Genomic DNA, 13,978 nt, shown 5'->3' with positions numbered 1-13,978 from the left:
CTTTTAATTTTTTAGATGCTAATGGTAAAAAAAAACATAGCTTCTAAGAAACATTGGATTATGGAAACTGGAAAATTAAACCAACCTACATATTTTAAGACCATCTTAACTTCAAAATGGAAGTCATAAAATATGTTACATTGGGGAACAGATTGTGCTTTTGTTTCCACAGAAACAGCCATGAAAGGCTGTGGATTTCTTTAGTTGATAGAGATCAGATTTGATTGGGGGAGACCTGAAAATCTTGGCTACAGATATGAAAAAAGAAACCAAGAAAAACCACAGGACAAGTGGTGTATATGCTGATCCCTCTACTATGGGAACAGCTCTGATACTAGATGACACATGATAAGTCTTATTGACTATAGAGTCCTCATGACTATTACATGAAATTCTTTCAAATAGCATGTATAGAGACTTGGTTATGTAGTCCACATAGACTGAAAAAGTTGATAGATGACTTTTACCTGCTCAAACATAAAACAAAAAAAATCATCTTTAGCTGACTTTGTATATACCAAACATTCCATACTTGTGTCAATACAAATATACATATACATTACCTTTAAAAGTTTATGTGTTCTCAGAAAAAAAAGGATCAAGCACCAAAAAAAAAAAAAAAGGCAAGTAGTCCAGGTTATCCAGCCTCTCAGAACTCCTCTGTTGCAGTTTCCTCAAAATTCTGCATTCAAAATGTTATGCAAAGTTCTAGTCCTTAAAAGCTATTATTATAAATCATTTAGAATAATTAAGAAATACAGGTTAGTAGTTAATCATCTACAGCAATTGAATTTGTAGTCATGTTAAGTATGTTTTTAAGATAATACAGAAATATATTTTAGATAAATAGATGGTCTTTAAACATTTTAAAGACTTACAGAATATGGCATTTTAAATGTTTTAATAACATAAGACTTTCATGACAGTGAAACACTTCTGCTCCTGACAGCACCAATTTACTTCAAAAAAGGATGATGGATGATGTGGGATGCCCCTCTGTATGCTGTGAATATGTTTTATTGCCTTGGTTAATTAAAAAAAAAAAAAGCTGATTTGGCCAATAGCCAGACAGAATGGAGCCAGGTAGAAAATCCAAACAGAGACATGGGGAGAAAGAAAATGGAGTCTGAGAGATGCAAGCAGCTGCCAGGGAAGCAAGTTGTGAGGTAACAAGTCACAAGCCTTGTGGTAAAAAATAGACTAATAAAAATGGGTTAATTTAAGTTGTAAGAGCTACTTAGCAATAAGTCTGAGCTAATAAAAAAAACAGTTTGTAATTAATATTAAGCCTCAGAGTGGTTATTTGGGGACTGGTGGGTGGGAGAGAAACCTCCAGTTACAGATGGACATCAAAGAACCTCCATATGGAGTTTGCTTTCAGTGTGACAAAGCTAGCCATTTGTGCAAGAAACTGCTCTTGCCTTGACTGCTGACAGTATGCTGAAACTGTCAACTGTAAGCAGGAAACAACAACAAAAATGTGACTGTCAAACTTTGCTTAGACAAGATAGGAAAGACCTCCAAAATTCCTGCTTCACAGAGAAGTCTGTCAGATATTCCAGGCCTGTAGGCTGAATATGGATGCCCCATGTTACAGAGAAAGACATGCTACAGGATCTGACCTGAAAGCCTCCTCCCTAAGGACTAGCTTTCACAACATTAGAAGGTGCTGTGCAAGCTACCAAAGGAGGAAGGCAGTCAGAAGTCCTACCCAGCTGTGACCCTATGAACCACAGCAATGGCCAATCCTAAACTATTACACTCCTAAGGTACAATACTGGCACACTTACTTACCTTAGTGGTAACCCACAACTCTTGACTTGGCTTGGTCAACAGGTGAGAAATCATGCCTGCTACTAGAAATCAATCCAACTACCTGGAGCTAGCGAGGTCATGGATCTCAGAGGAAAGCTAACTACCAGTGGTTTACTAGACCAGCATAATTCCTAACTGCATTCTAAATACCTGCTCTTATAACCACATGTAAGTGTAGTTCTTACCTCTTGGCAAAGAAGTCTCTCTTTGCAGCAGAGGACACCCACCCACAGAAAACTGCAACTGCTCAAAATACAGACAAAACTGATCATGGCATGCCCAGCCCCAATGAGTGGGGTGTTGTTGTTTTTGTTTGTTTGTTTGTTTGGTTTGTCTTTTTACTCCTTAGGAACCAACCACCCAGCTCACAAGTAAATACACGGAGACTTGTTCTTACTTATGAATGCCCAACCTTAGCTTGGCTTGTTTCTAGCCAGCTTTTCTAACTTAAATCATCCTGTTTCCCTTTAACTACACTTTGCCCTTGGGTTTTTTATCTGTCTATATTCTATATATCTTTCTTTCCTTCTTACTCCATGGCTGGATGCCTGACCTCTGGCATCCCCCCTCCTCCTTCACCTTTTCTCACTCCTAGTCTTCTCCCTAGATTTCTCCTCCTGTTTATTCTCTCTTCCTGGAATCTCCACTTATTTCTCTCTCCTGCCTAGTTACTGGTCTTTCAGTTCTTCATTAGACCTATCAGGTGATGTAGGCAGGCAAAATAACACAGTTTTACAGAGTTAAACTAATGCAGCACATCTTTGCCTCATTAAACAAATATTCCACAGTATAAATGGATGTAACACATCTTAAACTAATATTCCACAACAATGGAGAAGTTGGAAGGTGAAGGGTATATCTGTGAAAGCATACAGAGGGCATTGCTTCTGCTACACGGAAGCAAATGTAAGTCCTGTAAAAGTTCTCCTACCTCAAAGAATGCTGTGTTTCCAGTGTCTGCTTCAGATGACCACGAAAGTGGCTCCCAGAAGCTTCAAGGCAGAACCCAAGGACAGCCTTTCAGGGCTTGTCACTGCAGTGGGTCAGTGGCTTTTGGATGCTCCCTCTTTTTTCTCTGTAAGTGGGAACTTTTGTAGTAATTTTCCAGTTTGATTGTGCAGTGTTAACTTTCATTCTCCTTCATGTATCTTATCGGAGAGGACAAAGGTGGGTACCTACTTTGGGCCACCAGGGTTACTACAACAAAATACCATAGACCAGGTGACTATATAAAACAGAAATTTCTTTGCACGGTTCCATAGACTGGGAAATCAGAAACTGTGGTGCTCTGTGTGTGCTGACCACATAGTGTGTGGTCAGGTTCATGGAGGACAGCTTACTGTGTCCTCGCATGGCAAAAGGTAGGAAATACTCTCTAGTAATCACTAATCCCATTCAGAAGGGCATCACCCCATGATCCAATCACCCACCCAGAGCTCTAGTTCCACCTTCTAATGGCATCACCCTGAAATAAGAATTCTGAGAGGGACACAGTCTACAGTATTATTCTCACTCCCCGTTTATAATGAAGAATCTACACGCAGGCAAGTTGTGGCCGTGCTGTGATTTAAGCCATACCACACTCAAATATCTAGTTAGTTTAATGATAGGGGAACCAAAATTGTCATTTTCATCAACATAGACATGGTAGCAATGGTCTCCCTACCCCATGAAATACCAGACAGTCCAGGTGGCTGGCTGGATTTTGCACAAAAGTCACTGTATTCATTTGCTGTCAGAAATTTTGGTATCATAGTCCAGGGTGCAGGCTGTACCCAGAATCCCTCAGTCAATGGCCAGTTCACACACCATTCTCCAAATCAGTCAGTATGCTGGGCATAAGTGGGCTTAAATTAAATTTCACTTCTGACTCCTGCTTGTGCCTGAGAGAAATTATTGCTCTCTTCAAATGAATGCTTCAAATGCACAATCTGGGACACATCTAGTTTGCAGGCAGATGGGAAGGTGGAGAGATGTTTTGCGTTTCAGCTCCTTTTTGGCACGTAAAAAGACATTTTCCCCCGTCCTCTATGTCCCTGTGACAGACCTATAAAGGGAGACAAGAGAATAGTATGTCTCTGGGCTGATTTCATTCCCATAATTACTGCTGGATAAAAAAATAGGTTCTTTTAGCTGAGTCACTTGTCCAAATAATAGTTAAAGTTGACATCAAGTCATCAATTAGAAACAGAGCCTGCTACAAAAAAGGCAGATTCTTTGGAGCCATGTACCAGAAGGGGAAAACTCACCCTGTCTATGACATTCAGGGGCAGTGAAACACTGAGAAGCATGCAAAGCAGACGCATTACTGTGCACTCATGTAGACAAGACAACATGTTCTGTCCTTAGAGGCTGGGTCATGTACCATCGTGAGCACCTAGCCGAATAATGTTGCATTTCCACACATAAATCCTTGGTACAGCCACTCAGATGAAGCTCTGTCAGGGCCCTGAAAGGGCGACAGTCATTCTTACACCGTACTTCCGAGTTTTGGATAATTTCCCCCAAGGATTTTAATGAAGCACTTTTCTATTAATTCTAAAATAATGAGTATAATTAGTCCAAGATAGAATATTGAGCTATGATATAAACTCTGCCAAGTGACAATTAACCACCCTCTAAGCTCAGACTCTAAAGAAGTAAGTTCTTGATGAGGCTATAGAACCAGGGTTGATATTCTCCTGAACCAGAATTTCAGCCACAAGCCAGAGCCAGCTCTAGGGAAATAATTGCCCCCAACAAGCAATTCGTGCAGAAAGCCCCTGTCTCAACTCAAATCTCCCAGTCCCAGTGTTAATCGGCCCTGTGTAAGGCCTGTGAAAATGACACCAATCACATTACAAGAGAAGCCTTTTTTCTCTCATCATCCCATACCTTTCTTACTCCTTTCTCACTTCTCATTCCCTTAACTCCCCTTCCCTAACTTAACTTTCCACAGTTCCAATTCGATATGCACTGGAGGCCTGCAATCACATGTTTCAATCCTTGGATGGTAAAGAACTCACTCATTAGACCAGAATTTAAAACCAACAAAGAGTGTATTAGGAACACCTAAGAAGAAAGACGGGTAGACGGTTACTAGTCTAGTAGCCACGACCAAGGTCAACAAGGAGCACAGCCCGGATTGACTTGTGTACATTTTGGGAAAGTCAGTGTGAGCTGTTGTTTGCATAATTCCCAGGTGTGCAACCTCTGCCATTCAAACCAGTGCCATACAACACTAGTTGATCAAAGTTTTGCACTGGGCTCTATCTCTTGTGTGTGCAGCATCCAAGGCTCCAGGTCAGAAGGCAGCTGTATTCACCACCACACTAATACCACATCAGTGCTCCAATCTGGCCACACTGGTGAAGATTCCGAATAGGATCAACTGTATTTTCTGGTCACTTGTCAATAACCTTTCCTCCACAAGGATCTTAAAGGTTGTCCTTTTTGTGGTCCTGGAGATTTTTAGGGAGTGGGGACAGGGGGTGGTACTATGACAAAATCCAACCTGAGCTTAACCCTGCCCCACTGCTGTTGATACTCTGGGTGTTTGTAATTCCTTGAGCTGTCAACCCTCTGTGCTGTATGGTGTTTTATGGAGTTCATGTCCTGCCTCCTCTTGCCTGTCTGCATAGCTCTGCTCAATCTGCCAAGTCTCAGTCACATGGCACCCTCTAGAAAAGGGTCTGTGACAACATACGGGCATGTTGATCTTTTCAGGCATCCTGATGCCATGGTGTTCCTCTTTCACTGCTGGTTCAGCTTGTGAGTACAGCCTTACCTGAGGTGTTTCACTCCATCTCAGTCTGTTACTAGATCAATTTGGCCAGCAGGAATGACATTCTGAACACTCTTAGATCCAGTGCCTGCTTTGGTCCCTGTCTGTTATCCTACTGTATTTCAAATCTTGCTTCCTCACTAACTATGGAATGTTGGGAATGATATTTTGACCATTAGCTATGGACAGCCTCAGACACATGTTTCAGAGGAGAATGCATTCTCTCAGGTTGGTCAGTCAGCAGCATCATTCAGGCATCAGAGGTGACCAGGAAGGCCATAAGAGCCCTAGCAAGACCAGCAAGTGTAGGAAGCACATGCGTCAGAAGCAGGTAGACTCTTCTTCTCCTAGAGCCCTTGGCAGCTCACTTCACCCACAATATCACTGCCATTCTAATTGTTCTGAAGAGCAAGCTAAGTTTATTCTTAATGCATTAGGAAAGTTGCTGTCCAATAGCAGAAGGCAAGGATGAGAGCAAGCTGGCTTCCAGGTCTTTGCACCCACACACAGAAGCTGATACAGGCACAGGTTAAGCTACACTGAGCAAAGGAAGTGGTAAAAACTGGCCACACATGGAGTTCTTGGGACAGCTTTTCATGGGATGGTTCCTTTGAGTCTTGGCCCAAGGTGACTGCTTATCTGGAACACACATCGAGCCCCTTCAGATCCCTACAAATGCTGCCCAGAACTGGTACTATCTTTTCCTTTCTCCGTAACCATGGTTTCTTCTTCAAGTGTTTCCTCTACCAGTGAGCCCTATGGAGCTGGCTCCCTTTTGCCTGTTCTGAAGCAATGAACTGACTTTACTAATTCAGTTTGGTCATTCTTTGCCTCAGAAGAGGCAAGTGGAAGTCAAGTTCTTACCCCACCCTAGAGGGAGCTGGTAATCGGTGTCTGTAGAAATAGAGAGAGGAGAAGAGGACAGAGGGGAGAGGGTTGGTGGGGTTCAGAGAGGGAGGGGATAGGAGGGTGGGGTGGGGAGAGAATGTGTGGTTGACTGGGGTTACATTTTGTTGTTAGGTTGTTTTGTTTAAGAAATCTGGAAATGCCACCAAGAATTCTACTACTTTTTTTTTTTCCCAAAAAGGTCACCTCAAACCTAGTTCTCACAGCCCAGGAAAGGGACACTAAAGGTAGCATTTGCCTTCTTTCTATCCCTCATCCTGGGTTTTACCCTCTGATGAACAGGAGGGCCACATTTTTTTCTATTTTATGTTCATGGGTCTGTGTGAGACTTTTTTTTCCTGCTTTTTCTTTGTTCCTCTGTGTACAGGGAAAGCAGTCGAAATCACCACTTTCCTTCAAGGCAGGAGATGTGTTTGACTAATTAAAGTGGGGTGGGTAGGGATGTCATAGCCTTGATGCAGGGAGAGGTACTGGAGTCACGGAGAAGTTCTGAGGATCACGGATGAATGTTCTGAGAATGTGGGACTGGCTGCCAGACCAGGGAACTGAAGCCAGAGTCATGCCAGGGGAGCAGAGTGGAAGCAAAGCTGACTCCAGGCCAGAGTCAGAGACCCAAAGAAGGAAAAGACGGCATCGCTAGATGAGGCCAAAGTGACGGCTGGCAAGAGTTCGGGAGAAGAGGAAAGAACCCCCAGGTAGAGGCTCCAAGCAGAAAGAACTTCAGAGCCAACCCAAATATAGAAGCTGGTTGCTGGAGCAATGACTGTCACTGCCGCTGTCCACAACACTTGGCACCGAGCACAAGTTCCAAAGTCAATGTTAATTCAAGTTCGGTTTCTGCTGCTGACAATTTTGAGATTGTAGGACAGAATGACAACTGTGTTCAGAGGAGAGAGTGGGGTTCTCTGAGACTGGACCGAGCCTTGACAATGTACCAGAGTCCCCTGAGGATCTCTTAAGGGGACTAACATGTCATTTTTGAGCGTGCCAGCTCAGCAGCATTTAACTAATGCCTCTTCATCTTGATGCCTCCGTGCCATGGCCAGGAAGACTCAAACCTCGGGACAGCTTCTCTGAGGCCACCTTGTCCCTCTCACATACTTCCTCCCAGTGCCTGCTTTTCTTGGAGTTGACAGAATCAGGCCAAATGGAAAAAACTGTGTTAAAATTAACATACTACCCAGAGATATCAAGCCATCCTGCAGTCATCTAATGGGGTCTGGTTCCAGGGTGCCAGAGTCTATAGGTGCACACGTCACCTATAGTATGTATACGTAACAAGCATCCTCCATATGCTTGAAATCATTAGCTTGCTTATAGCATGTAATACAGTGTTAATATATGTTCTCTCTTCTGTATTGATTAGGGCATAATGGCAAGGAAAAAAAATACATATTTAGCTGATACTTTACCCCAAATATTTTGATTTGACCCGCAGGAAGATGGTGTTTACTGTACAGATTTAGTATAATTCTTATAAAAATTCCAAGAGCACTTGCCACAGATATGGGGGGTCCATGACTTCATGCAGAGCCACAGAGGATCCTAAACAACACACACGATTTTAAGAAAGAAGAACAAGGCAAGAGAAACTGTAGTTCTTGATTGAACTATGTCACAAAACTATAGCAACCAAAACAGTATAATTTGGGTATAAAAAGGGACACAGACTAATGGGTCAGTATTGAAATTCCAGAAAAAGATATTCTATTTAATAAATGTTACTAGGCACACTGAATATCCAATTTGCAAGAATAAATGAATAAAATTAGATCAACATTTTATACTACCTACAAAAATTAATCCAAAGTGGACTAAAGGCTTAAATGTAAGCGTCTGTAAAATTCTTACTAGAAAATATAGAGCCAACGCTTCTGGAAATTGGAGGAAGAGTAAGTCATGCACGGCTGAAATTCCAGCACCTGAGAGACTGAGACAGGAGGAGTACAAGTTTGGAGTCGGTCTCCCAAAACAAAAAGAAACAAAGATTCTGACAGTACATTTTCAGAATGATTCAAAAGGACAGACAGCAAAAGAAGCAGCGAAAGTAGGACTCTATCAGACTAAAAAGCTCTAAGTAGTTAAGCAAATAACACATAAAAGTACCTGTGAAACAGGGGAACCTGTTTGTAAAGGAGGTACCCAGCCAGCATGGATTAGCTTCCAAAAGTCAAAGTACCCTGATTTCCAGATGCCACGAACACTTCAGTTCCCACCGACTGCATGTCCAGCAAGGTTGCAGGGTATTTGTATCACTTCGCAGAACTGAGTGACCTTTATGTATGCCAACATCAAACTGCTGAGAAAGGAATTGGGCTAGGGGGTGGAATATCCCATTCATAATGACTCCAAACAACAATAAAATAAAATATCTAGGAATAAAGCCAGCCATGGACGTGAAAAGCTCAACAATGAAAAGATTACGACACTAAAGAAAGACATTTAAGAAGCTCAGAAATGTTTTATTCTCCTGGGTTAGCAGAGTCAAAATTATAACAATGGCTTATATTACCCAAAGCCACACATAAATTCAGTCCAGTCTCCGTCAAACTGCAAATATGTTCTTCACAGAAAGAGAATAAAGCAGTCCCAAAGTGCAGAGGAAAGACGAATCTCATACAACACATAAAAGTTGGTAGGAATGTAAACTGGTTAGCCTCTGAAAGTCAACTGTGGCTGTCCTTAAACACCAAAGCCCAAACTATCATACAACTCAGCTGTGCCATGCATGGGTATATACTCAACTGACTCCAGGTCAGCATACCACAGAGCTGTCTTCATGTCCATGCTTAACACTTGTACTGTTAATAAGACCTAAGAAATGGAGCCAGCTAACAGATAAATGAATAAGGAAAATGCATCACACATACACAGTGCAGCTGCGAAGAAAACCAAAATCATGGCATTTCAGGAAAATGGATAGAAATGGAGATCATTATGCTATACTCAATAAGTCAAACCCAGGAAGACAAGTAATAAGTTTTCTCTTATTGTATGTGTATGTGGTATGTATGTGTGTGTGTGAACGTGTGTGTGTGAGAGAGAGCATGTGTGTGAGCATGTGTGTATAAACATGTGTGTGTGCGCATGTGTGTGTCAGCGTGTGTGTATGAGCATGTGTGTGTGAGCATGTGTGTGTGAGCGTGTGTGTGTGAGCGTGTGTGTGAGCGTATGTGTGTGAGTGTGTGTGTGAGCGTGTGTGTGTCAGCGTGTGTGTATGAGCATGTGTGTGTGAGCATGTGTGTGTGAGCGTGTGTTACATGGGCTTTGCTTGTGCAAACTCTTCATACTTAGGACCCCACCATGTAGAAATGCAGTGTTCCCTCTGCCTGCCCTAAGTGCAATTATTAGCTCAACTCTCCTGATCTGGCACATACATACCATTTTCTAACCTGACTGAAGGAGTATATGAAAACTGCATCCCTCCAGGCAATAAATTATGCTAAGGTCCAAGAAACCACACAGAGCACTGATGAAAATTTGGCAGCCTTTAGGGACTGACTGCCCTACAGAGGCTCTCAAGTATACCAAGTCAGATCCTAACTCTGAGGTGGGGAGACTCTACTTATTTTGTTTTGAAAAATAATTTTTACGCACTATATTTTGATCACATTTTCCTCTCCCCCAACAACTCCCAGATCCACCCAACCTGAGCTTCAGAAAGATACATGAACTTTCCTGCAATGGTGCTTGTCATGGTGTTATTCATAGAGTTGAAAATATAAAAGCCCTATGATATGGATGGCACAGCATAAATAAATAATGATAACAGTAAATACCAAATTACACAATGAAGTAACATGCACGTATTAAAAGAATTTTAAGCACAGAGAAGCATGTTTAAGCCTGCACTTAGTGAAAAGGACCAGATTTTAAAATGGATATTACACTACGATGTTAATTGGTGCTAATTCTGAGACATAAATTGTGTGCGATTATTATTTCTTTATATTTTCTATGATTTCTATAATGATCTTATTATCTGTCTAATCAAAAAAGTGACATTATAGAAGAAACTCTCTAAATCACTGTGGCCTGGTTGAATACAGCCATAAGCTATAACCACTTCTTATCTTTCCCATTCAATAAAGTCCATCTGTCAAGATCTTTCCTTGGCACCAGTCCCTTGGACATTGACTAAAGAGAGAAGTTCATGATTAAGAACAATACAGCCCCAGGCTTTCCAAATTTCATGTAAGTTCTCACAAGCTGTCCCTTTCCATAATTTGTTCAGAATTATGGAATTGTTCCTTGTTGTCATCTCTGGCAGGCTCAAAGGACAATGTGACAGCTGATGCCAGCACAATGTTCCTTGTGTGCCCACCGCATCCATCCCACTCAGCTCCGACAGGCTGGTAAAGGGGAGCTGGATGATGAGCCTTCTTCTTTCATTGCTGGCCCATGGTCCCCATAGGCTCCTGGAGCTGCATCCAGGAACATACATCTGCTTGTCACAAAACTCAGGTACCTGCTGGTGGTGTCCTCTCCTGTTTTGCAAATCAAATCAAACTTGAGTTTGCAGGAGCAATTTTGCTTCCCTACCTCATCCTTCTGCACAGACATGAACCATTTTTTCCCAAGCTGAGAACTGTCCCCAAAGAGCTATCTATTAAACTGGGACACTTCCTAACAGTATAGGCATTTTTCTAACTGGGCTGACAATGGACAGCCCCCAAACAGTTGCGGGGCGGTACTCCCCAAAACAGTTGGGTACCAACAGTTAACAACAGGAGTAGTCTTCACAGAGAAAACTATAGAGTAGAAAGGATAAAAAGAAGGGATGTTTAGCACCTAATTATAGTTAAGCTGGGTTCATATGGCAGAAGTCTGCAATTCTAATACTTGAGAAGCGGAAGGCAGGCATATGGGAAATCTGAAGCTATCCTGTTTAATACTCTGTCACACACATGCACATACGCGCACGCACACACATACCACATGCACTCACACCAGAACCTCACCAAACACCAAGGACAATAATTCACCCATCAACCCAAAACACAGAAGCAAAGTACAAAAGAAACAAAACCACAGTTTAATGGAAACACTAAGTTTCAGTGTTCGCAGTAATGACTCGCAATAAGCTATCATATATCTCATTAAAACTAGGAGTCTCAGGAAATCCCCAAACACAAAGTAGCAGCAGAGAGATGGAAATACATGCATATGTACTGCACACATGCACTGAAATAGTCTGCCACACTCCACCTATTCTTATGCATTAATCAAAAAAATTTTTTTTAATCTTTAAGGTAGTGGAAATGCAAGCTACCCTAATTGGGCTGTTACAAATTATATGCAAGTACCAAATCATTGCACTGTACCACACAAATATGAATGGCTAAACAGTTATTGTTTGAAAAAGTCAATACTGAAAAGTTAGCTATTTATCATCATGGGTGCCAGCAATTCTAAGAGATGCCTGTGATAAAAATATTCTGTCTCTTAAGCTCTTCACTAGACCGCTTCCTAAACTGTGTGATAACTGCTTTTGAAGCTTAGTTGTGTGCATGGAAGCTGTCTGTCAATACAATTTTATCCTTCATGAACACAGTTCATATGAAGCGCTTCCTATTATGTCAGCCCTGACACACACATGCTCAGCCTCCTTTGTTTCCTAACAGTTCTTGATCCTGTGCACTAACAGGCTGTTCTTCATTCCAATCCTGTACTTCTACACAAGCCTGCCTCTACCCAGCATCCTGTGCTGCTGCAATGCCTGTCTTTACCCAGCATCCTGTGCTGCTGCAATGCCTGCCTCTACCCAGCATACCCAAAGAATGAGAACAGGAAGTCTGTAGGAAGAAACCAGACTAGAGTTGTTTCAGCTGCCATTTATATAACTACAAGGAGCTGAATTTTTGTTATTAATGTCCATAAGTATCATCATCATTATTATTTATTAATTTAATATGGCTTTGTCCATGTTCTAAGCAAGCCTTATACTTGAACGACATCCCTTGCCCTTAAATTTTGGAACAGGATTTCACTGTGTAGCTCAGGCTGGCCTTGAACTCCCTGTCCTCTGGCATCTGCCTCCTCAGGGCTTCGAGGAGGCAGATTCGTATGCACCCCGATGACAACTTGTGTTTGAACTGTAAAGCAGCTAAGTAGCATGCATATTTAGAAGTGTAATGGTTTTGTTTGGATGTGCAAACTGCAGTTCACACCTGAGCCATACCTTTACCAAATACGAATCACACTTTTAAACCGAAGATAGATGCTTCTAGGTATTTTTAAATTAAAGACCACATGAAGAAAACACTAATTATTATGAATTAGTATGATTATCACTGGAAACCTGAATGGAGAAATAATTATGAATACAATGTGTAGGGCTAGAGGTGCATGTGGTCATCACTGCCCTGAGCCACAGATTCATGCCATCTTGTTATTTTCTATTAGAAAAGAAAACCTCACTGTCATTCTGTAAACGTGCAGAATCAAGAACATTATGGAGAGCGGAGTAGGTGATGTGTGCACACATATGTGTAAGGGAAATAGAAGAGCTCTCCCAGGTAGACTGGGCGCAGGTAGGGATGGATACATGAGAGATCAGGTTGGGGATGAATACAGGGGAGAGTAATGAAAGAGATGCCTCGGTGGGGGGAGCAGTTTGGGGGTCGGGTAGAAGCTTGATGCAAAGGAGACTCCCATGAAGCTACAGGGATGATCCAGCTAAGACTCCTAGCAGTGGTGAATAGGTAGCCCACATTGGCCATCTCCATCTCCAGTCATCAGATTGGTGACTACCCCAATTGTCATCAGAGAACCATCTTCCAGTAACAGATGCAGAGATCCACAGCCAAGCACTGAGCCAAGCTTGGGGAACCCTGTTGAGGAGTCAGAGGAAGTACTGTACAAGTCAGGGGTGTCAAGGTCATCATAAGGGAACCCACAAACAGCTAATTTGAGCTATTAAGGAGCTCACAGACCCTGGACTGCCAGCTAGGGAGCCTGTATGGGACTGATCTAGGCCCTCTGCATATGTGTGGCAGTTACGTAGTTTGGTCTACTTATGGGACTTCTGGAGGTAGAAGCAGGGTCTGTTCCTAACACCTTGGCTGGCTTTTGAAAGCCTATTCCTCATGTTAGGTTGTCTTGCCCAGCCTGGATACAAGGGGAAGAGTTTGATCCTGCCTCAACTTGATGTGCCATGCTTTGTGGACATCCATGGGAGGCCTGCCCCTTTCTGAGCAGAAACAGAATAGATTGTGGATTGTGGGGGGAGAGAGAGGGTGGGGGAGGGGAGAGAAGGGGAGGAGAGAAATCGGGGAAAACTGCAGTTTAAATATAAAATAAATGAATAGATTTAATTAATTGAAGAAAATCTCAAAGAACATAAATTTTTTAATAAGAATATCAACTTCATTTTTAATAAATTTTTAAGAAAATAACAAAACTACTACCAACACAAGAATAAACTAACTTAGGAATACACAAAATACTACTCAGGAAAATAATCAATACACTCAAAAACGCAGGCTACCTATG

Source organism: Microtus ochrogaster, unplaced genomic scaffold, assembly GCF_000317375.1.
Source record: "Microtus ochrogaster isolate Prairie Vole_2 unplaced genomic scaffold, MicOch1.0 UNK3, whole genome shotgun sequence".
Lineage (NCBI taxonomy): Eukaryota > Metazoa > Chordata > Mammalia > Rodentia > Cricetidae > Microtus > Microtus ochrogaster.
Note: the sequence above shows the minus strand (reverse complement) of the source record.